General features: G+C 36.1%; 1 protein-coding gene and 1 pseudogene across 6 annotated transcripts in view; both read right to left on the bottom strand.

Moving 5' to 3' along the window:
- LOC311600411 (BEN domain-containing protein 5) overlaps nt 1–22,405 on the bottom strand; it is a 1,156,253-nt gene that overhangs the window by 892,853 nt on the left and 240,995 nt on the right. The window lies entirely within an intron of this gene.
- Nucleotides 13,578–13,891, bottom strand: LOC311599738 (large ribosomal subunit protein eL39-like; annotated as a pseudogene). Its single transcript has one exon. The product of its transcript is annotated as a large ribosomal subunit protein eL39-like (transcript).

Raw genomic sequence — 22,405 nt, 5'->3', positions numbered from 1 at the left:
GTTTATTCTTTCCTGTACTTAGCTTTTCTTTGGTGTGTAGGAGTCTTTCAAGTAGCTTCTGTAGTGCTGACTCAGTGATGACCAAATTCTTTAGTTTGTGTTTGTCCTAGAACATGTAATTCTTCTTCTTCAGCTTTGAAGAATAGCTTCCCTGGCAATCATAATCAGGGTTGTTACTAACACCTCATTCCAATAGCCTCTTCCTGGCTTTTAGTTCCTGCTGAAAAACCTGCTGGTATTCTAATGCATTCTCCTTCCCATGTGACACAGCTGTCAATATTTTTTCTTTGTTAGTATTTTCCCTGTAATGTAGTACAGGGAGGTCTTTTTTTTTTTTTCATTTTACCTGTTTAGTTTTGTAAATCTCTCGTTATTATCATGGCTACCTCTTCCCCTACCTTTGGAAAACTCCCTACTGAATTTATTGGCTCTATATTCTGTGCTTTGGGACTTGGAAAGTTTTTTTTAATGCTATCCTATATTGCAGCTATAATGCGTTCTAGACATGCTTCTTCTTATTTTATCCTTTGTATTTTTGGAACTGTCTTCCAGCCCCGATATCTTCAACTTTATCCATTCTGTTGAATACTCTTGGTGGCATGTGCTTATGTCTGCTAAGCCCTTTAATCTTTTTCCCTCTCTCACATAACACTGGAGATAAGAGAGACTGGTAGTAGCCTCAGTTTAAGGCATGGAAATTATGTAGGAGGGGCATAGGAAGGGAACACCAGTATAGTATTTCTCTGGTTTAGCTACATCCACTGTAAATGGGCAAAAAGAACCATTTCTGTTCACCAGGGAAGAGGGCAGAAGATAGGAATTATGCAAGAAGGAAGAACCGTCCACCAAATGTGTGCAAGAAGATAAGGCTTCCAGTCTTCAGAAAAGCAATTGCCTTGAATATATCTGTTATGGAAAGGATGGAGTTTGAACGATGCAAGGCCTTGTTTTTTAAATAGCATCAAGCAGAAAAGAATTCTTATCTTACTGGAAATTTTATGCTGTGGTATAAAAAGATACAGAAGAAATAAACTAAAACCTCTGCAGAATCTGGACTATTTTGGTATGCATTCTAGTGATGTTGGGTTTACACTGTCTCACTTGGAGTGTCCACTTCAGAAATATTTCACACAAATAAAAGAAGCAGAAACTTCTAAACATTGATTAGAACAATAAACAGAAAGGATATGAAATAGTAATTGTCTTTGTTTAAGAATATAAAATAAATGATGAAAATATAACAATTTATATTTACTGTCTAGAGACATATTCCCTCTTTGGATAGTCAAACACAATAGATATGTAGACATTATGGAAACCAGTCTCCAGTGCTTTTGCAGTCACATGAAGCATCAAATTTAAATACATTGCTAAAAAATTCTTTATGACATTCTTCTAGACAAGTCAATTTCTAGAAATAAAGTCAAGTGTATGTTTGGCAGAGAATGATAAAGAGTTTGGAACATATAATATGACAGAGTTATTTCCATGAGCATCAATTATAGCACAGCAGCAAGTATGTGGTCTGGAAAAGAAGCATTATTTTCTATGCCTGACACTGTGCATGCTATCTAATTGGACACCAATAGCATTTGTTCTGTACTCCTGAAGTAACTTAAAGGTAAAAGCAATAGAAGTATATTTTCTAAAAATCAAGTTAGGTAGTCATCAAATATATAAGGCAACAGATGTACTGTCATATAGCTACTTAAGAAGGAAACAAATGGATTACTTGCTTGTCTCCTTGCTGTACAAAACACATGATATAAGCAACTTCAGTAAGACAGGGTTCACTTCTGCTTACAGTTACAAGGATTAGTTCATGAAGGCAGGGAAAAGGTGGTAGCATGAATAAAAGGTAAGTGCTCATAGTGTCAGAAACAAGAAAGCAACAGATCTTGTGCTCCTCTCTTTCTTCTTTTCATTCAGCTTAAGTTCCCAGCCTGTGGAGGGTACTGCCCACATTTAGAACAGGTCTGTCCACCTCAATTAACCTAACCTAGATAACCCTGCATGTTAACTTCTGTCAAACTGACAAGATTAATCATCTCAGAAAATATTAGATTAATAATATCATGTTATCATGTCTTTCATCACTATTAACAAACTTCAGACAGTGAACATAAGCTTCTTTATAAAAAGATAAAAGTGTTTATTTTGTCTCATTGCTTGGCTTCTGGCAAAGAAAGATATCATAGTGGGAGCACACAGCAGAGGAAAATATTTACTTCATTAACTTCATGACTCAGGAAACAGACCAAGACAGGAAGGTTTTAAAGTTTCAGAATCCTGCTTATGATATGCCCACAGTGGCTAAAGAGCCTCCATTCAAGCCTTTACCAAAGGTTCACAACATCTCCGAATAGCACCCCCCTGGGAAACAAGCTTTTGACAAGTGGATTCTGGGGGCCATTAATCTAAAATACAGCAGATATTATATTCTAAAGTTATTTAGCCTTTTATCCTTTCAGTAACACTTACTGTGTAATAGGATGTGTTTTGTTTTATTTACTGTTATTTTAAATTTTTTAATTCATTTCTATGTTTTCAGCATTTGTATCTCTGTATTGAGTTATTCATTTAAAACTGCTATTGAAATCAACTAATTACAAACACCAAAAAGGAGGTGTAGAAAGGGAACCATCATTGACTATTTTCTAGGCACTATGGAAAACAACGTAGAGAATCATTAAAATGATTAAAATAAATCTACCATATGACTGAGCATTGGCAAGTGTACAAAGGATTCAACATCTACTCCACGGATACTTGCTCTGTCATGTTCATTGCTGCTCTATTTATAATAGCTAGGAAATGGAAAAAAAACTAAATATTGTTCATCTGGTAAACAAATAGAGAAAATAATATTGCATGTATACAATATGAAATACTATTCAGCTCTAAAGAAAAATAAAATCCATATTTCACTTACATATTAGTGTTCTCTTTAAATTTTTTCAAGAATTTATCCATGTTCTCTGGTTTCATGCATACTTTATATTTATTTTGAATTTTTAGGGTTTCATGTAATTAATTCTCATTAAAATTAATGTCTATGGAATTTCATACATTTTAGGAAAGTAATCTGTTTATTGCTGTCACTTGCAAGCAAGGGACTTTAATTAATATATCTTTATGCAATTAGAAACAAAACTTGCTAGGATTCCTCAAGTATACCAGGAAATTGCTATATATTTATTATCATCTTCTAATTAAATTCTGTGTGTGTGTGTGTGTCTTTGTCTCTATGTCTCTATCTGTCCCTGTTTCTGTCTTTCTCTCTGTCTCTCTATATCTGTCTCTCTGTCTCTCCGTGTGTGTGTGTGTGTGTGTGTGTGTGTGTGTGTGTGTGTGTGTGTGTTTTCATAATATGTTCAGGTATCTGTGGAGGCCAGAGGAAGACACTGAATACCCTGGAGCTGAAATTATATAATCAGCTGTGAGCCACCTAGTGTGAGTGCTGGGAATCAAATTCTAGTTCTATGCTCTCATTTACTGAATCATCAACCCCATTGCTTTGCATTTCTAGATCTTATTTAATTAATCCATTCACTCATTCCAAAAGAAACACTTACTATGTACCAGGTCCTTTGGTAGATAACATAACCTCAATTTGCTAACTGACCTAAAGATATATAGATTGGCAAACAAGTACAATGTAGAACAATTGAACCTAGGAAAACATACATACAACTGTAGGAGTGCAAAGCCTTTTGTAACACTCAAAGGTTTAAATTAGCAAGAAATATCCCTAGAGTAATTCAGCTTTATGAGATGGACAGGATTGCTAGGAGGAAAAAAGGCATGATGCAAAACAAACAAAAATTACTGGAAAATAATTATCCAACGCAAGGAATAAAGAAAGTAAAGACTTTCTATAGTTCAATGAAAATAAAATCACAACCTATACATGCTTGTAGTGCACAAAGAAAGCACAGCTAAGAGGAAAGTTAACAGCAATAGCACTAAGTGCCTTCATAAAGAAGTTAGTGATATCTCATACTAGTGACGTAACAGCCCACCGGAAAGCTCTATAACAAAAGGAAGCAAACACGCACAAGAGTAGACAGCAAGAAATAATCACATTCAGAATTGAAATCAATAAAATAAAAACAAAGAGAACAATACGACAAACCAATGAAACATAGTTTGTTCATTGAGAAAATAAACAAGATAGACAAAATCTTAGCCAAACTAACTTTAAGGCAGTGAGAGTATCCAAATTAAGAAAATCAGAAATGAAAAGGGGGCAATAACAACAGATACCAAGAAAATCTAAGGAACCAGTAGGTCTTACTTCTAAAACCTGTACTCCACAAAACTGAAAAAAATCTAAACAAAATGGACCATTTTCTTGATAGTTAACACTTAACAACGCTAAGTCAAGATCAGGTCAGGCAAACAATCTAAATAGCTCTATAACCCTTAAGGAAATAGAAGCAGTCATTAAAAGTCTCCCAACCAAAATAAAGCCCAGGACCAGATGGTTTTAGCTCAGAATTCTACCATATCTTCAAAGAAGAGCTAATTCCAGTACTGTTCAAATTATTTCCATAAACAGAAACAAAAGGAACACTCTCAAATTCATTTTCTGAGGCCAAAGTCACCCTGATACCTAGACAACACACAAAGACTCAATGAAAAAAGAGAATTTCAGACCATTCACCCTTATGAACGTTGATACAAAAAGGATCAATAAAATACTCCCAAATTAAATCAAGAACACATCAAAACATCAGCCACCATATCAAATAGGCTTTATTCCAGAGATGGAGAGATGTTTAACATACGAAAACCCATCAATGTAATACACCACGTAAAAAGTGAAAGAACACATGATCTCATTAGATGCTGAAAAAGCCTTTGACAAATTCCAATACTCCTTCCCAAATTTTTTTTGAGGTATCAGGGATACAAGGCACATACCTAAACACAAAAGGCAACATACAGCAAGCCAATAGCCAACATCAAATTAGAGAGAAACTTAAAGCAAGTCCACTAAAATCAGGGACAAGAGAAGGCTGTCTACTCTCTCCATATTTATTCAATATACCACTTGAAGTTTTAGCTAGAGCTACAAGACAAATAAAGGATACAAATTTAAAAGGTAGAAGTCAAAGTATTATTATTCACTAATGGTATGATAGTATATACCAATGACCCCAAAGATTCTAACAGAGAACACCTACAGCTGATAAACTCCTTCAGCAAAGTGACAATACAAAATTAACTAAACAATTCAGTAGCCTTCTGTATATGTAAATGATAAACAAGGTGAGAAATAAATCAGAGAAACAACACTCCATAATAGTCGCAGATAATATATCTTGGTGTAACTCTAACAAAGCTAGTGAAAAACTTGTATGAAAAGTCTTCTTTCTTCAAATCTTTGAAGAAAGAAATTGAAGAAAAGCCAGGCACGGTGGTACACACCTATAATCCTAGCACTCGGAGAGGCAGAAGCAGGCAGACCTCTGGGAGTTCAAGGCCAGCTTGGTCTACAAAGAGAGTCCAGGACAGCTAAGTTTACACAAGAGAAACCCTGTCTCAAACAAAACAAAACAAAATGAAGAAGATATCAAAAGATGGAAAGATTTCTCATCCTAATGAATTGGTAGGATTAGCACAGTCAAAATGGCCATCTTACCAAAAGCAATCTACAGATTTAATGCAATTCCCACAAAAATACCAACACAATTCTCTACAGTTCTTGAAAGAACACATCTCAACTTCATATGGAAAATAATAAACCCAGGATATCTAAAATAATCCTGTACCACAAAGACCTTCTGGAGGGATCACCATCCCTGATTTCAAGCTCTACTACAGAGCAATAGTAATAAAAACCACATGGTACTGGCATAAAAACTGACAGGTTGGTCAATGGAATAGAATTGAAAGCCCAGAGGTAAACTTGCATATCTAGTGACACTTGTTTTTTCACAAAGAAGCCAAAACTATACAATGGCGGGGGCGGGGGGGGGGGAAGCACCTTCAACAAATAGTGCTAGTTGAAGAATGCTTATAGATAGATGGATCTATCATATGGCACAAAATTCAAGCCCAAACAGATCAAAGACCTCTGATAAGGACTAAAGATAAATCTGGATATACTAAGTCTGATAGAAGAGAAAGTGCAAAATAGCTTTGAATGCATTGGCACAGGAGACAGCTTCCTGAACAGAATATCAATAGCTCAAGCACTACTATTAAAAAAAAAAAAAAAGAAATTGAGACCTCATGAAACTAAAAAGCTTCTGTAAAAGGACACTGTAAAAAGAACAAAAGGACAGCCTACAGAATGGAATTTGCAGGCAAGAGGGTGGAACTAGAAAATATCATCCTGACTGAGGCAACCCAACCTGATATGCCAAGGTGGGTTGATACCCATGGAAGCCTTCCTTTTCCTGAGGGAGGGGAGGGGGAGGAGTGGTGAATGGGGTGAGAGGTGAGATGAGAAGGCGGGACCGGGAGGAGAAGAGGAAGAGGAAGCTATGATCAGGGTGTAAAGTAAGTAAATAATTTAATAAAAATAATTAATTTAAATAAATAGGGAAAATCATCCAGTGCAATATTTTGGATGAGTAGCTACTATCCTCACTTTCAGATGCTACTGTTTTCACTTCCTGACTAGGAAGACAAGAAATAAAACAAAACCACAACAACAAAAAAAAACACCATAATCTACATCGTGTGATGTCTTGCTTTTTTGTATATTAACGCTTTTATAAAATTGCAGTATATAAGGCAGTACATTATATCCATCAAATAACTCAGTAGAAAAAATATAAAAATCTATTAAACTAATCCAAGAATAAAAGTTACATAAATTAAAAGATGGAACCTGTAACCAGTTGGAAAAGAATGAATGAATTAATAAAGGCTAAGAATATCTAACTATACAATTTAAGAAATTAAATTAGAATTCTTATTCTATAATTAAAGTAACACTTGTTATGAGAATATAAATGGCATATTTATACTATATTGTGCATTTGTACATAATATATTTGCATTTACATAATCTATATATTATTATACATTACATATATCATAAGGAATGAAATATAAATTAAAAATACAAATTTATTTGAAATTTAAAAGCCTAAGTATAGTAACAAAATAAGAAATTAAAGATTGTTTCTAAAAATATTTCAAACATCAGCTAAAGAGAGACTATATTACAAAATGAAAAGAAAAACTTGACAAAATACAAACAAATGATTATGATAACTGTGTGCTACATTTTTATCTGCCATTCAAGTTTTTCATGCTAGTTTTATTTTACTCATTCCTCTAAATATTTTAATTTATTTTCACATATAATCTTTCAGAAAAATATATTTTAATGATCAATTTTAAATTCCTTTCAGCAGTTACTAAATTTTCTTTATCCAGAACCTATAAGATCCTAATTTAGTTTCCATTACCTAATGTTCTTTTAAGATTCTTTGAAGATTTTAGGTCAATATCTAAACAGGATACCAAAAGCAAATTAAGAAAGAAATGGAAGTTGCGGTCCCCAGGCCTCACACCACAGTGCGGCAATTTCTGTGAGCTGAGGTAATACACACAACTGCAGAGTACTCTGTAGTGTGCTACACTGTGTGACTTTCTTTGTATGTGTTACCTTCTTTGTAGTATGTAATATTTGTCTTTGCTTTTAGATTTTATTATTTATCCTATGAATAAACGTCAACAGGTTTCAGCAAGCAGAACCCACCCAGACGAGAGGTATTTTTCCCACTTAATAAAGGGAAAATTCAAGTTATCCTGGCAAGTTAAATTAGTAGCAAAACAAACAAAACCATGAGTAGGAAATTTATCAAAAGACTGCAATCTTAGAGGAAACACTATCCAAGTTCATTATTAACTAGTGTAGAACCCCAGCCGTTGTGACTCCATCTTGTTGGTAGCCTTCATCTTAGCCCTGTCCTTAGGCCTGTCCTCAAAGGCACTCTAGTTACAGTAAAAAATACAAACTGTTCCAGGAAAAGAGCTACCCTGGGCCTGAGCCAAACAAGGGACAGCGGGAAAGTACCTAATATCCCCAGATGTTAAGTATTTCGTGGTCAGCCTTGACCAATCCCCTAGCACCAACACAACCTTGCTAAATGTAACCGCCAAACTGGAAACTCCTACTCTTTGAGATAACCATGATACAAGCCCTGCCTAAAAGAGATTGGGGCTCTCATACTGATTAGCTGCTTCGGTGAGGTGCCTGAAAACCCTCAGGCGCGAGGTTAAATAAAGACCCTTTGTTTTTGCATAGGGCTTTGGACTCCTGGTAGTCTTTAGGGATCTAGCAATCTGGGCATAATAGTAGAAAAATAAGAAAAGTACATAAATCATAAAAGCACTATTTTTTCCCAACAAATTGGGGAAAATGTGCCATAACAAGTTACATTACTGTCAGGGTTTGAAAGTTAATTTCAATTAGTACATATATGATGAGAACATAAATTAGTCCAAATATTTCTATAGGGCAATTTGGTAATACTTATTTTTAAACATTTTAGAAATACATCATTTGGCATAGTAATTTTAAGTAATATTTTATGAAAATAATTAAAGCTGGATATAAATGCATTTCATGTGGCCCACTCAGTGTTGTTTTTATGAAGATATGGTATGAAAATATAAATAACAGCATAAAACTTAAATTGCTTAGTTATACAGTAATAGTGTACAAGCATTATAAAGGTTTGATGTAGAAGTATGTTTATTGCTTACTTTAATTAAAAATGTTTAATTAAAAATGACAAAACACAGTATCTGTTTTAAAAACCATTATTCTATCTAAATCTGGAAGGCATCAATAATGTTACATAATTATGTAAATTAAGGATCATTCATAATTGTTTATTTATATTTCTGACATTTCTGCATGTATCTACTTACAAATGCTAAGAATACAATTTTGAATAGTAATCCAAAGAAGTATCACTCTATATCACTGTATGCAATCGTGTTTCCATGAGAACCCAGACCGCCCTTTACCTGCACCCCTCTCCCCCCTCCCCCCTTTCCTGGTGGTCCTTCTTAGCCCTGTCTGTTATCTTCTGCTTCATCTTTTACCTTCAAAGCCAGCAATGTGAACATAGATTACATTGGCTTTTGAGGGTTTTTTTGTTTTAAGTTCTTTATCCTATGTTACTCATGAGAATATTTGCATGCAAATATTCATGGACATAATTTCAGGAGCCTTTCTCTGCTCTAGTATCCTGTGACTTTCAACAAAGAAGACAGTTTATACTGTGGCCTGAAAGAAGCCACCTGTCCCTGGCCTAAGGATGAGGTGGGAACTGAAGAAACTGAGGACAAAGAAAATAATATGTCTAGTGCACAGACCTGCATAAGCAGAGGCATCAAAAGAGAAGCAGGCTCATGCTGAGGAGCCCACAAGTGAACCAGCCACAAGGGCTGGAGTCCTCATGTGAGGGAAAGTGACAATCCTGGCAACAAAACTTCCAAAGGCAAGTTTTGCATTTTTTTAATTTAAATTTTGTTTGAGATTTATTACAAGCAGTGAGTCCAGAGTTGCAGAAAAGTTCACAAAAAGTAAAAGCAAACTAAATATCACAGGTAAAATTAGATTACATTTTAATATAAAAAGAATGCTTTTGAATAATGTGAAAGTAATTTTATGTAACAAAACATCCTTCTCAATTGGGGGGGCAATTTGCTTCTGTAGATTTCTCTCCCTGTATCTTCTATATAAACTCCACCTGTGTGGATGAGCTTTTCTTAAAATATATTATTTTCATTCTGCCATGACTTTGCATATTATTCCCTCTGTTCCCATGGTTCTTTTCATATTTTCCCAGCAGGCAAAATCCTATTGTTCTTCAAAGTCTGACTCAAATGCTAGCTTCCTTGTGAGATACCATCCTTGATCCTCTAGGCAAAAAACAAATCATTCCTGTTCCCACATCTTCTAAGATCCTCTCCCTCAATAACCACAGCACTTGATATTTTGTTATTGTTTTAATTGTCTGCATCACTCCACTTACACCAACAACCAATAAGTTGCCTGGATACTTTCTTGTTCCTCCTCTATATATGAGAATCTAAACACAAAGTAAATATTCTGTAATATTTGTTAAAAAGCATATCCCCAAGTCAGGAGGATAAATATATTAATGAGAAACTGAAATATAGGAAAGTATATTTGAAAATAAAAGTAGGAAGAAAAAAACCTTTCCTTTAGGAAAGTTAATAAAAGTACATCAGTAAACATTTTCTATTGTGATATCTTGTTTTCTGTAATTTTCTACTAACTTTTATGTGGGCAGGACACTATTCATTAAGGTACAGTGGCATTTAACTGTTGCTTAAGCCTTTCAACTAAATTTCTTTTAATTAAAATTCTCTTCAAATTCCTAGCTTTGTATAATATTAAACTATAGCCTGCCTTCATGAATCAGTTAAGTCCTTAGTGTAGTGAAGGCATTAGCTTTACTTTTCTTATTAAAGCAATGCTAATAAAGAGGACCCCAGTTGATGATATAATTCTACTATATCACAGTATAGAAACGTAGGTTTAGAGAAACTAACCAAGATTTCACACCTGCACTTTGCTTCAAACCATATAAAGCTGAATCAAACCAGAAGCCTTAAAGAAAGGACTGGCAAGACATAGGTGACATCAGGCAACTATTAAAATCTAGTTCATCCTTCATGAAAATAATACAGTAATTAATATAGAGTACTTGTCAATATGCTGAGATCAGCATACTTTTGACTACTTAGCTCTACCGTTATTACCTAAAGAACCTAGCTTAACACAGAACCTAGTTCTGTGAGCTAAAATACTCCATAACTAAATGGCTTGAGTCTGGCTTCCCCTGTGCCAGGCAACCACCTTCTTTGTATATAAATGCAAAGACCCCTTAGCAAGGGTCTCTAAGTGACAATAACAAAGGCAGAAGGTGAATGATGAGCGTGGCTTGATTCCCACCAAAACTCATCCGCATGCCTCTCTTTATTCTCATCCTCTGGTAGCATTGCGCCTCTCTAGACTCTAATTCATGATTCTGTGCCCCACTCCTAAAATAGCTGTGACCTTTTCGTCATCAAATTACCCACAAACAACACTAATTTACAATTCTTGTGGATTAGTGGGAGTGAATGAGCCCGGGGAAAGAGTGAACAGCTGAGTGGTAGGGAACTTGAGCACTGCTTGCTCTACTCTACTGCTCTGCTCACATGAGCAAGATACAAGACACAAGCAGGCAGCTCCAGGCGGAGGGGGGCCTGGGGATAAGGAGAGAGGCAGGAACACGGTGCTTTGCATAGGGAAGCATAACATTTTAGCTATTAAGCTTTTAGTAAGATATTGTAATCGGAAGGAAAGTGCACCCAGCTATGTCAGCAATGTTTGACTACCTATTACAAGGAGCAGCAGAGATTACAGTGAGGAAATGACAACAAAGCACAGAAACTTATATATATGCTCACTTATATCTGCATATTATCCCAAGGGGCATGTCCCACGAAAGCCTTCACTTACCAGGAAACTGGGACAGAGGGGAGGACATCGTATTGGGACTCTAGATGAGAGAAGCATGGGAGAATGGCAAAGTAGAAGGATCCAGAGGGTCCTAGAAACCTACAAGTAGAACATTATGATAGGCAGATTTGGGCCCAGGGGTCCCGATCAAAATAAGGCAGTAAACTTTAAACCCCTACCTAGATCTAGCCAATGGGCAGAACATTCTCCACAGTAGACTGGAGAGTGGGATATTACTTTCTCACATACTCTGGTGCCTCACCTTTGACCATGTCCCCTGGAGGGGGAGACCTGGTGGCACTCAGAGGAAGGACAGCAAGTTACCAAGAAGAGACTTGATACCCTATGAGCATATACAGGGGGAGGTAATCCCCCTCAGGAACAGTCATAGGGGAGGGGAATAAGGGGAAAATGGGAGGGAGGGAAGAATGGGAGGATACAAGGGATGGGATAACCATTGAGATGTAACAAGAATAAATTAATAATAAAAAAAAAGACCTTTTGTAGTAACCTTTGATCTTGACCCAAGGCAGGGCAGAGGCAAAATGTATAGCTATGTGAGGTGACGAGACTGCTGCCCACCTTCAGGATGCCGCTGGACCTAGGCCTTGCCTCCGTTCCCTCCTTAACTGTAATGACTAATTTGCTAGTGTTGTGGCAAATTCCTGCAAAGTTAAATATATTTTTTCCTCATTTGGCTTTTATTTGTTTAAAGATTTATTTATTTGTATGTATGTGTTTGTGTGTATGTGTGTGTGTATGTGTGTCTCTGTGTTCTGTCTGCTTGTATGTATATGCACCACATGCAGGCCTTGTGCTCCTGGAAACAAAGAGGCCATTGAATGGGAGGGAATGTGTGTTGGGAACAGAACTTATTTTGGGAAGAGCAGCAAATGTTCTTAACCAGTGAGCCATCTTTCCAGCCACCCCTTTTGGCTTTCTTAATTAAGAATGTGTTAAATGAAATGTTTAACACTAAAAAGTTTCTTATTTTTCACTGACATTAAATTCTATTTCCAATTTACAAATTAAGACCCCAAGATGTTTAATGTATAGACATGACTTTGGAGTTCCGATTTGACTGCCTTGAAAGCTCATGGTCCTAAGTCTCTAACAGTTTCACATATAACCTAATTCCCTTACTTACAAATAAAGAAAGCAAAACTCAGAAAGCAGAACAGACTTGGCCAAAAACATACAGCTCATTATTTATCTAACCACTAACTTTGAACACATGCTGTTTGATAAGCCTATGACAAATGCCGAGGCTAAATCACAGAGAAGTACCTTCCCACCCTTTATTCTGATGCCCTCCAAATGAAATTCCATGAGGGAAAACAGCATGAGAGAAGGCTCAAATGCAGTCTTGAGTGATCGAGTGAATATGCTGAGCTTCTATTTTGATGGCAAAACTGAGCCCACAATAACACAGGATTCCTCATTTTTTAATGATTCAGAGGAACCCTGGGGCTCCTCTTATTTCCTAAAATTAGTGGTCCCTAATGGATTATTTCATACACCACCAGTAGTAATGGAATATAGCACACTAACATGATTACCTGAGATTATACCAGTGGATCCCTTGCTAGGCACCTGTAAGCACGTGAAGAGTTTCCTTCTGCTCTCATGATTTCTCAATTTAATACAATGATTTCCATTGACAGTGGTATACTAACTTACAAAAATCTCTTTAAAAAAAAAAAGAACACTGGTCTCATGTGGTAAGTATAAATATTAAGAATTAATGTCAGCCTTTTTGAGACTAGGAGGTGAGGAGGGATAGGGCTATAACCAGGACATAAAGTGAGTAAATAAATAGATAAAATATTTTAAAATGGAGGTTACAATATTTCCACCTGTGTATGTAAAAGAAAAAAGAATTAGTGTCAGGCACTATAGAAAGTTCTAACAAAATAATCCATAAGAAGGTGCTACATCAACAGAGATTTCAGTATCAAGAAAAGGGCAATAAGATTACCAAATAATAACACAAGCTTCAGTGGTACAATATTGCACACATGTATACTATAATTGACCTCATTTTTAATTTTTCAAAATGTTATCATTTAATTTTTTGAAACGGTCTACATTTTATTACTGGACAAGCCACACCCTCAATTTAGACAGGACTAAGGCCCCCCAGGGTTAAACATGCTGAACGAACGCCATCTGGCAGGATTGACTGATTCAGTATAAAGCCTCAGTCTCGCCACTCTGAATCCTTACAGTCCCAGCTTCGCTCTCCTCCAGTGTCTTCTCTTGGAGTTTTACCTGATCTCGTTACCAGTTTTCATCCGGATCCATTGAGGAATAGGCCGGGTTTTTCTTTTGTTTCTTGGCTAGGAATCGCTTGATTCTGAAAGTCTTGTGAGAAGACATGACGAGAAGCCGAGTTTGATGCACAGCGCATGGTGGCGGAGGAAAGGACTTATCATTTAATTATTAAAGAAATGATTATGCTGTAGGTTAAAGTGTGTTCAAAAATAATTCTGTCATCAATAATGAATTTCAAAAGATTTTCTGAACACCTTCAATCTGACAAAGTATCCACTTAATAGATCAAAATATCAATAAAAGTTTCATAATCATAGCAAAATGTTTCCTGCCCACGCTCCTAGTGGTGGTCTAGTGTCATACCTAGTTTCAGTGTGCAGACAAAAAAAAAAAAAAAAGAAGCAGAAAGTTAAGATGACCTACTTCCACGTTTTGTTTCATTAATTTTGTTCGCACATGCACAAACACACACGCACACTATTTATTGATTTTGTCTTTATAAGTAGACAGTAGAACAGAGGGAGGTATATCATAAATCTGACCATACACAAAAATGAGTTCAATGAATCCTAAAATCTAATAACAGCAGAACATCCTCAAACTTTCACCTTAATATTAAAATTAATGGGTTATTTCACAAGATGATGTTTACTTAGCATAGATTCTGAATCTGATCATTTGCGCTGCACATTATCTCTTGACTCGCAGTTATCATTATTAGAAAATGAAGCTACAGGAGTATGACTCGTTCTTATCTGGCTGCCACAGATAGGTATTATGGGATGGGATGTTCCACACAACGTTGAGATGCTTTCTCTTTGCAAGAGATGGAGGCCACTACATAAAATCCAACCAACCAAAGTGCAGACGTGCGCATCCCAGTTCCAATGGATACATGCACAAAGCAACTCCTCTTGCCTAGTGCTCAGGGGTCACCGCAGAAGAAGGGTGGGAGGACTGAAGAAGCCAGAGGATGGGGACGTTTGTGGTGAGTCTGTGCGTCCTGGGAATGCCAGAAGCTAAACCCATGAAGTCTCACGGACATGACTCTCTAAACATAATCTGGGCAAGGACAACAACAGCAGACATGCCAAAGTGAGTGGGAGACTGTAAAAGTAGGCTGTAGTTTCTTCCCATTCTTTTCCCTGTCCCCTTCCCTTCCTCGTTCCTTTCCACCCCCACCCCACCCCTGTAGTCTCCTTTTCACTTCATGTCATATGGAGCTTCCACTTCCTTCTTTCTCAACACCTTTAATTTCTCTCCTGTGATCTACTATCCAGTTTTATAAACTAGATTTTTACCCCTACATAAAGAATTACAGGTAACTAAGTCGTGCTGAAAGCAGAAGAAATGGTCTTTCTGTGGGGGAAAGCACACCAATTGGTTAGCCAATACCAAGCGGTGAACCCTGAACATATATATATATATATATATGCAAGCAACATTATTTAGTCCAAGCAGGAATACATATTTATATACAAACATAGATACGCATGTAACAATCAATGGGAAAAGAGGCTATGAATTAGAAATAGAGGAAGAAAGAATATATAGGAAGGTTTGGATGGAGGAAGAGGAAGTGAAAACAACCGTAATTATATTACAATTTCAATACACATACATAAATGAACAAAAATCCCAGCAAGTGCTCTTAACCATAGGGCCATTTCAATAGCTCCAATTTTTAAATTTTTTATAGCTTACAAAGAGTTATATTCCTGGAGCTGGAAAGGTGAGGCAACAGTTAAGGGCACTTGTTCTTGCAGAGTACACTGGCTCAGCCTCCTGACGTTACCAGGAGACAAAAGTTTTACAGGAAGATTCCTGCTCTCCTGCTCACTAATCCTTCCACCCATTCTCCTCCTGCACTGGCCCCAGAGCCTTGGGTGGGGGAGTTGATTGATTGTGGTTTCCTACGGTAGTCTTTATCTGTTGCAAAGAGAGGTAGAAGCCACCCACAAAGTGGCTCTCAACTATTGATAATTACAGTTTTGGGGGATGTGATGCCTTCTTCTGACCTCTGAGAGCACCAGGCACCTCTGTGGTGCATGGCCAGATATTTACTCAGGGCAAATATGCACACACATAACCAAGACAGGGTAAGGCAAGTCCTCAATTGTTTCTGCCTCACAAATATGTCTACCAGATATATTGGGCCAGAAGGCTGATAAAATATACTCCAACATAATAGCGAGTGTTGGGTGACTATTCAGGTAGAAAGCTGTCTCTGTCATCTTCTCATTTGGAAAGCTTTTAACTTGCACACCCTGTATACTCAGGTAATTAAGTTTATTCCTTCTCAAGTCTTTGATAGAGTTGAAGACTAAGTAGCTTATTTTTACAATAAAGCTTAGTTGTTTAGGAGTTAAGATGTTTTTAGGTCTAGATAGGTGATCTAAGTTGGTAATGACAATATGTGATGGAGATTGATTTACATTCAGAATTTTAGATGCACCAAGATAGGAAAGATGTTTTCTTCAAGGACATCAAATACAAATAGCCAAAGCACTAAGAATATAACATTTATATAATTCCTGATTGTGTCATGATTCTTCTTGCTATAGGTAGTTTATTGTATATAAGTGTAATAATATAAATGTATATGTAAAATATAAAAAATGTTTTAAAAAGAAAATAAAATACCCAAAAACCAGATTATGTTTCATTGTGTCATATTTTTCAAATAAAATTTGTTATTGTTTCTTTTCCCATTCTTTTCCCTGTCCTCCTCTCTCCCTTCTTCCTTTTCATCCCAGTACCCTTTGCACCTCATGTCCTATGTTATCTTCCACGTCTGTCTTTCTCAACACCTCTAATTTCTCTCTTGTGATGTACTATCTAGTTTCATAGTCTATACCCACCCTCAGATCATCTTACATATATAAACACAAGAGGTCATGATCTGCACAATTATTGTCTATTGCCAAAAAAAGTAAATGCTATTTGAAATCCAAAAGAGAAAGAGAACTTATATGGTATCATCTGTGGGCACACATCAAAGTGTGGATATTAGATTATAGAGTTCATATTTATTAGCCTAGTTTGGCTACTTTTTACCTTATCGTGGGATTTATACTTATTAATTCAATAAAGTTTATTACATGAAGTATTTGCAAGTATTCAATTACAAACACTAAAAGGACTCAATCTCCTTGTCCTTAATGTTTTCCCTTTTTGCTGTCAATATAATATGTATCAATACAGAAAGGCCATGAACGCATAAAGGAAAATTGCTCATATAAAGTCTAATCTGCACTCAATAAATGGTCAATAGAAGAATGAATAAATCCATGCATATTTACCAATTTAACTAGAATATTCTTTCAAGAAGATATGAGCTTTCATTATATATAATAACAATATAGGTCATAAAATGGCTCAATCACATTCCAGTTGTATAATTCTGGGGAACTTACTAACCATATCTATGATTTAGTGTTATCACCCATAATGGGAGTGTCATTATCACATCGAGTCCTGATGAAACATCGTAAGGTCACAGGGAACCAAAACACCTCAAAATGGAGAAGATGAAAATGATTTACTTGCATTTCTCATAACTAAAAAAACCAAGAAAGTGACAAAATTTGAATACTTAGAAAAATTCTTTATAAAAATGGTTTATTCTTGATAATAGCTTTGGTTTTTAGGATAGCATATAGTGTTCTTACAGTTTTTCCCCACACTACCACATATCCCACCAATAGTTTCTATCATGTCCATGGTGTCCTAAGGCCACCTTTTGACACTCACTAATAGCACAAATAAATAAATATATCCATAAAACTTATTTTGACAAAAGAATCGAGTTACTGACCAAGTTATTGCTGCTAATATATCCCTGTCTGCCTCAGATAGAATAGCATGGTACATACAAAACTTTTCACTTTCACTTTGAAAATTTTTAATTGTGCACACAATTATTTTTGCATGCAGAGATTTTCTCATTTGCAACTATGATATTTATAATGAAATGTTAATTTTTCTCTTACACACTTTGGATGAAATGCCAAATTTTACTGAATATTCACAAAACTATATCCACACCTAGCTCATAGCTTCTGAGCAATGTGCCACTAAGTCTGTAAATCTTTCCTGTGTCCATTGTGTTGAGATAACATTTTTAAATCCCAAAGCAGCGAATTATATTCAGAACAGGGCATGTTAATGAAACATGTTGCCGCCAAGGCACATGTGTGAAGGTCAATAGACAACCTCTGGTATTACTCCTCCCCTTCCACCTTATTGGAGAAAAGGTCTCCTTGTTTTTCTGTAGTGCTCCCTGGGCTGGCTGTCCCATGAGCCTCTGGGGTCTCCTGGTTATGCATCCTCTAGGGCCACAGGGACCCTGGGATCACAAATGTACAACAGTCCAGCTTTTATGGGGATTCCAGGGACTTGAATCCTCACCCTTACACAGCTAACACTTATTTTAAACCTATGAGCCCATCTTCCCAGACCTTTACTTCTTTTTCTCTACATGTTATCATATTTTTCAAACTGGTATCCAAAGGAGGAAAAAAATATTGTCAGGAAAAAAATGGTACAAAACGGGATATTCAAAGGAAATAGTAATTTGATCTCAGCATAAAACTACAATACTACAGTATACTCTGAGAAACTTGAGTAGGTGAGTGATGATATGCTCGTGTTTGGTGATAAGAAAATACTAAAAACGTAAAGGAAAGCAAGGTTATTTAAGAATCTTCTATACTTTGAGATGAGTTTATGCTGGAGCAGCATACAAAGTAGAGCACTTTCCTGGAATGCATAAAAACCTGAGTTTAATTTTCAGAAATAAAAAATAATAAAAATACGAGTTATAAGAAGAATCTACATCCTCAGATGAATGGTGCCATTCTTTCTTTCTTTCTTTTCTTTTCCTTTCTTTCAAGACTAGACATAAACTCCATCCTATAACTACTTAGAAAAGGATGAGACTACTACCTTGCAGACATCTACTCAATAAATATTTACTGAGCACTTATATATAACAGGCACTGTCTGGGTGGTATATATGGAGGTGAACATAATGAAATTCTTGCTTACATTTTCCTTTCTAAAGGGAATTCACAGAGAATAAAACAATAAATGATTACAGATTCTGATAATAGCTGCACAAAACATAAACCTTTTCGTAAAACAGAAAGGATTTCCCTTAAAACCACCAAATGTGCTGGGAAGTATTTTTTAAGCAGGCAATGGAGTAGACAACTAAATAATGAAGGTGCTGCCACATACAGATCTCAGGAGAAAGCATTTCAAGCAGAAGGCTGAGCAAAGGTAAGACTGGGGCAGAAATAGGTGCAGGATGCTCAGAGAGAGGGCAGTATAGACAAAGAAAGCAGTATAAGGAGCGAAGTAAGGTTATGAGGACGAGAGGTATGCAGGACTCACCAGGAGATGAGTCCTTGCAGAAGTTCTGCACTCTGGTTACATGCTAGGTCGTAACTAAATGCTATTTTTAAAAAAATATCACTGTAGATATTTCAAAAAACATTGGTAGGCAACAGAATCAGACAGACAAGTTAGGAATCCAAAGACTGAAGAGGTATAGGTGATGAAAAATAATTTGACACAGGATATATTCAGATCAAACTTTCACATGGATTAAAAGTATTTAAGGCAGGACATATTAGTATCCAAGCCAAGGATACAATGCGGAAAAGAGGGAACAAACTATTTAGAAAGAAAACTTTGTAACGCTATGTGATGAAATGTGGAGTGTGACAGTGGGGAACCAAGAGTAGCATCTTTTAAACTTTAGCTCTGGTGCTTAGTTTTTCCTATATGAAATATTTATTCTGTTTCAATTATGAGAACATTGAGAGTCATATTTTCAAAACTTTTAATTATACCTATAAAAGCACATTCCTAATTGAATACAGAGCTCATCAGGAGGAGAAGAAGAAGAAGAAGAAGAAGAAGAGGAGGAGGAGGAGGAGGAGGAGGAGGAGGAGAAGGAGGAGGAGGAAACATACTATATTTGATATAATTTTTAAGGTTAAAAGTTATGAAGGGGAATTTATCAATATTTAGTTTTTAAAAATGGCATAAAACACTACTCCTTTTTCCTTTGGAGAAATTAGTTCTAGTCCCTCTTTAAATCAACAAACACCACTTCTCATTGAGTATTTGTCTACTGAAAAGCTAAAGGGTTATACCCAAAGTTTCAAACATAGGTCAACAGAGGCAAATGCACTCTGGATTGGATTCAATGCTTACTCTGAAAGGGGGAATTCACATCTGATACTGTAAACCTGGTCAAAAGCCTGGAGTTGGGTAATATAAACATAGAGCAAACAAGGCTCCCCTAGTGCTAGCCATGCCATTGGAAAATAGACAGGGGGACTTTTAAGGGGGGTAGAAATGTTTTAATTTTGGTAATGAATGTATGTCTCTTACACTTTTGATAATTTTGTTTTTGTAATTGGCTGCATTGATTAGTTTTTGTAATTATCAATCTATTTTAAATGCCATTAAATTATACATGTTGAGTGTGTTTATTCTATTGTGTATAGTATATACTTTAATAAAGCTTTTGTTAAGACCCTAAAATTGCAACCAATCTAAAGTTTATTATAAGTGGTTTCACACACACACACACACACACACACACACACACACACACTTGGTACAAACTGTGGTTGTACTAAGGAGGGACCATGATATGAGTCACCCTGTCAGGAAGAAATACTTTGTCATTAGAACTGTTCATAAATGTCATTTTAGTCTGAAAGAAAAAGGTAACTTTTAGTCTGATTTCCTGTTATTTTAAAATTATCTTTATAGAGTCCCTTTAGTGCCAGAATCAAAGAGATTACTCCAACATTCTGATGTAAGTATAGATAATTATTAGATTAAAATATGATAACAGATATTCTCTCATTTATAATTTTTTTAAAAATGGAAATTTAACTAGATTCAACCTAATGTATTTCTTACAGAGGACAATTTAACAGCAAATATAATTGAAAATATACTTACTTAAAACAGGAAATTTTTCCAAAAACTTTATGCCATAAAAACACTTTTTCATGTGTCAAATCACTTTAGTCAAAATATATTTAAGACTGATTCTTTTATAATGTGAGAAACTGAAAACAATTATTTATACCTATACACAAAATCTATATACAGAAAACTGAGTCAGCTGAAATATAAAACAATAGAAATTAAAAGTATCTTTATAAAAATGTATTAACTAACTGTTAAGAACCATGGGAGAACCAAGATGGGTACACGGAACTGTGAAGGGGGGGAGGGGTTGGGAGGAGGTACTTTGAAGCCAGACTGATAAAATTTGGATCCAGTTCTATCAGTTATCGTGTAACCTAAGGTGGATTCATCACCTCTGTTATTCCATTTTCACTCTGTGAAATGAGGAAAATTATTATCAGTTACAAATATTTTACAAATAAAGTCCCGAGAAGAACGTGCTACAGTCTGGTGTAGTGGCACATGCCTTTACTTCCAGCACAAGGAGGAAGAGGCAAGCAGATCTTTAAGTTCGAGGCTAGCCTGATACACAGAGTTCCAGGACAGCCAGAACTGTAGAGAAAACCTGTCAAAAAAAAAAAAAACTAGAGAGAGAGAGAGAGAGAGAGAGAGAGAGAGAGAGAGAGAGAATGTGCTGCCATAGAGACATTAAATAATAGCAATTACTATTCTTCACAAAATGCTTGCTAGGTGAAAAACAGGAAGAAGGAAAACAAAACACAGTACACTAATACTGAAGTGTTGGGAAAATACAAAGATGTGACTACTTATACATGAATATATGTAGAGGTTTTCTCTAGGAAAGAGAAATATATAGCAGGAGAGACAAGAAATATTTCTTCATGTACTATTTATTTTTTTATTTTCTGAGTTTGGTTCAATATTATTAAGAATGTCTATAGTAGAGTAGTCCACTATACTTTAAAACTGAATTTCCCCCAAGCTTTGTCTATGAAGCACTTTTCTCAAGGAATACCTAAAAACATCATGTTATGTGCCAAAGAAAGTCATTTGAAAACATTCCTGCAAGCTGTAGAGAGCCATTAAAAATGCAACACAGAACGACATGTTCAGAGCAGTGTTGGGGTACATTGTGTGAAGCTGTGTCTCTGTATATTCGCTTGCAGATTGCTAACGGCAGAGAGCTAAGTGCTGGCCTATTAACGGGATCTTGGTATTGTTATTTCTAGGGCCCATCACTGGTCTCATATTTTGTAAACATTTGTCCTTCCTCACTTGCCTGTTGGAGGTAACACGCAGCTGACAGCCAATATTTCAAGCAGAAATGGAGTGTGAGGAACTCTAGAAGTAAGAAAGCAGGTGAAGAGAGTTGCCAGTACGACATGGGAAAGAGCAGATGGAAAGAGGCTATGCAGAGAGGTAAACAACCAGGCAAGTTGTGAGCTAGACTACATTACATGAGCTATCTGAGAGTCTGCCCCAGCAAAGGGCTGAAGCTTTTAATATTAAGAAAGATTCAAGAGTGTCCAGGAAAGTCCTGCTATAGAACAGAGGTTCAGTACTTTCCCTTATTTTCACGTGAAAGATGACTGACTGCCCATACTGGGGAAGAAAGAATGGAATGTAATTGTGTCATATCATGAGAAAACAGGGGGAGGG

The sequence above is a fragment of the Acomys minous genome (genome assembly GCF_964271855.1).
Source record: "Acomys minous genome assembly, chromosome: 6".
NCBI classification, from domain to species: Eukaryota; Metazoa; Chordata; class Mammalia; order Rodentia; family Muridae; genus Acomys; species Acomys minous.
Note: the sequence above shows the minus strand (reverse complement) of the source record. Positions and strands in the feature narration are given on the sequence as shown.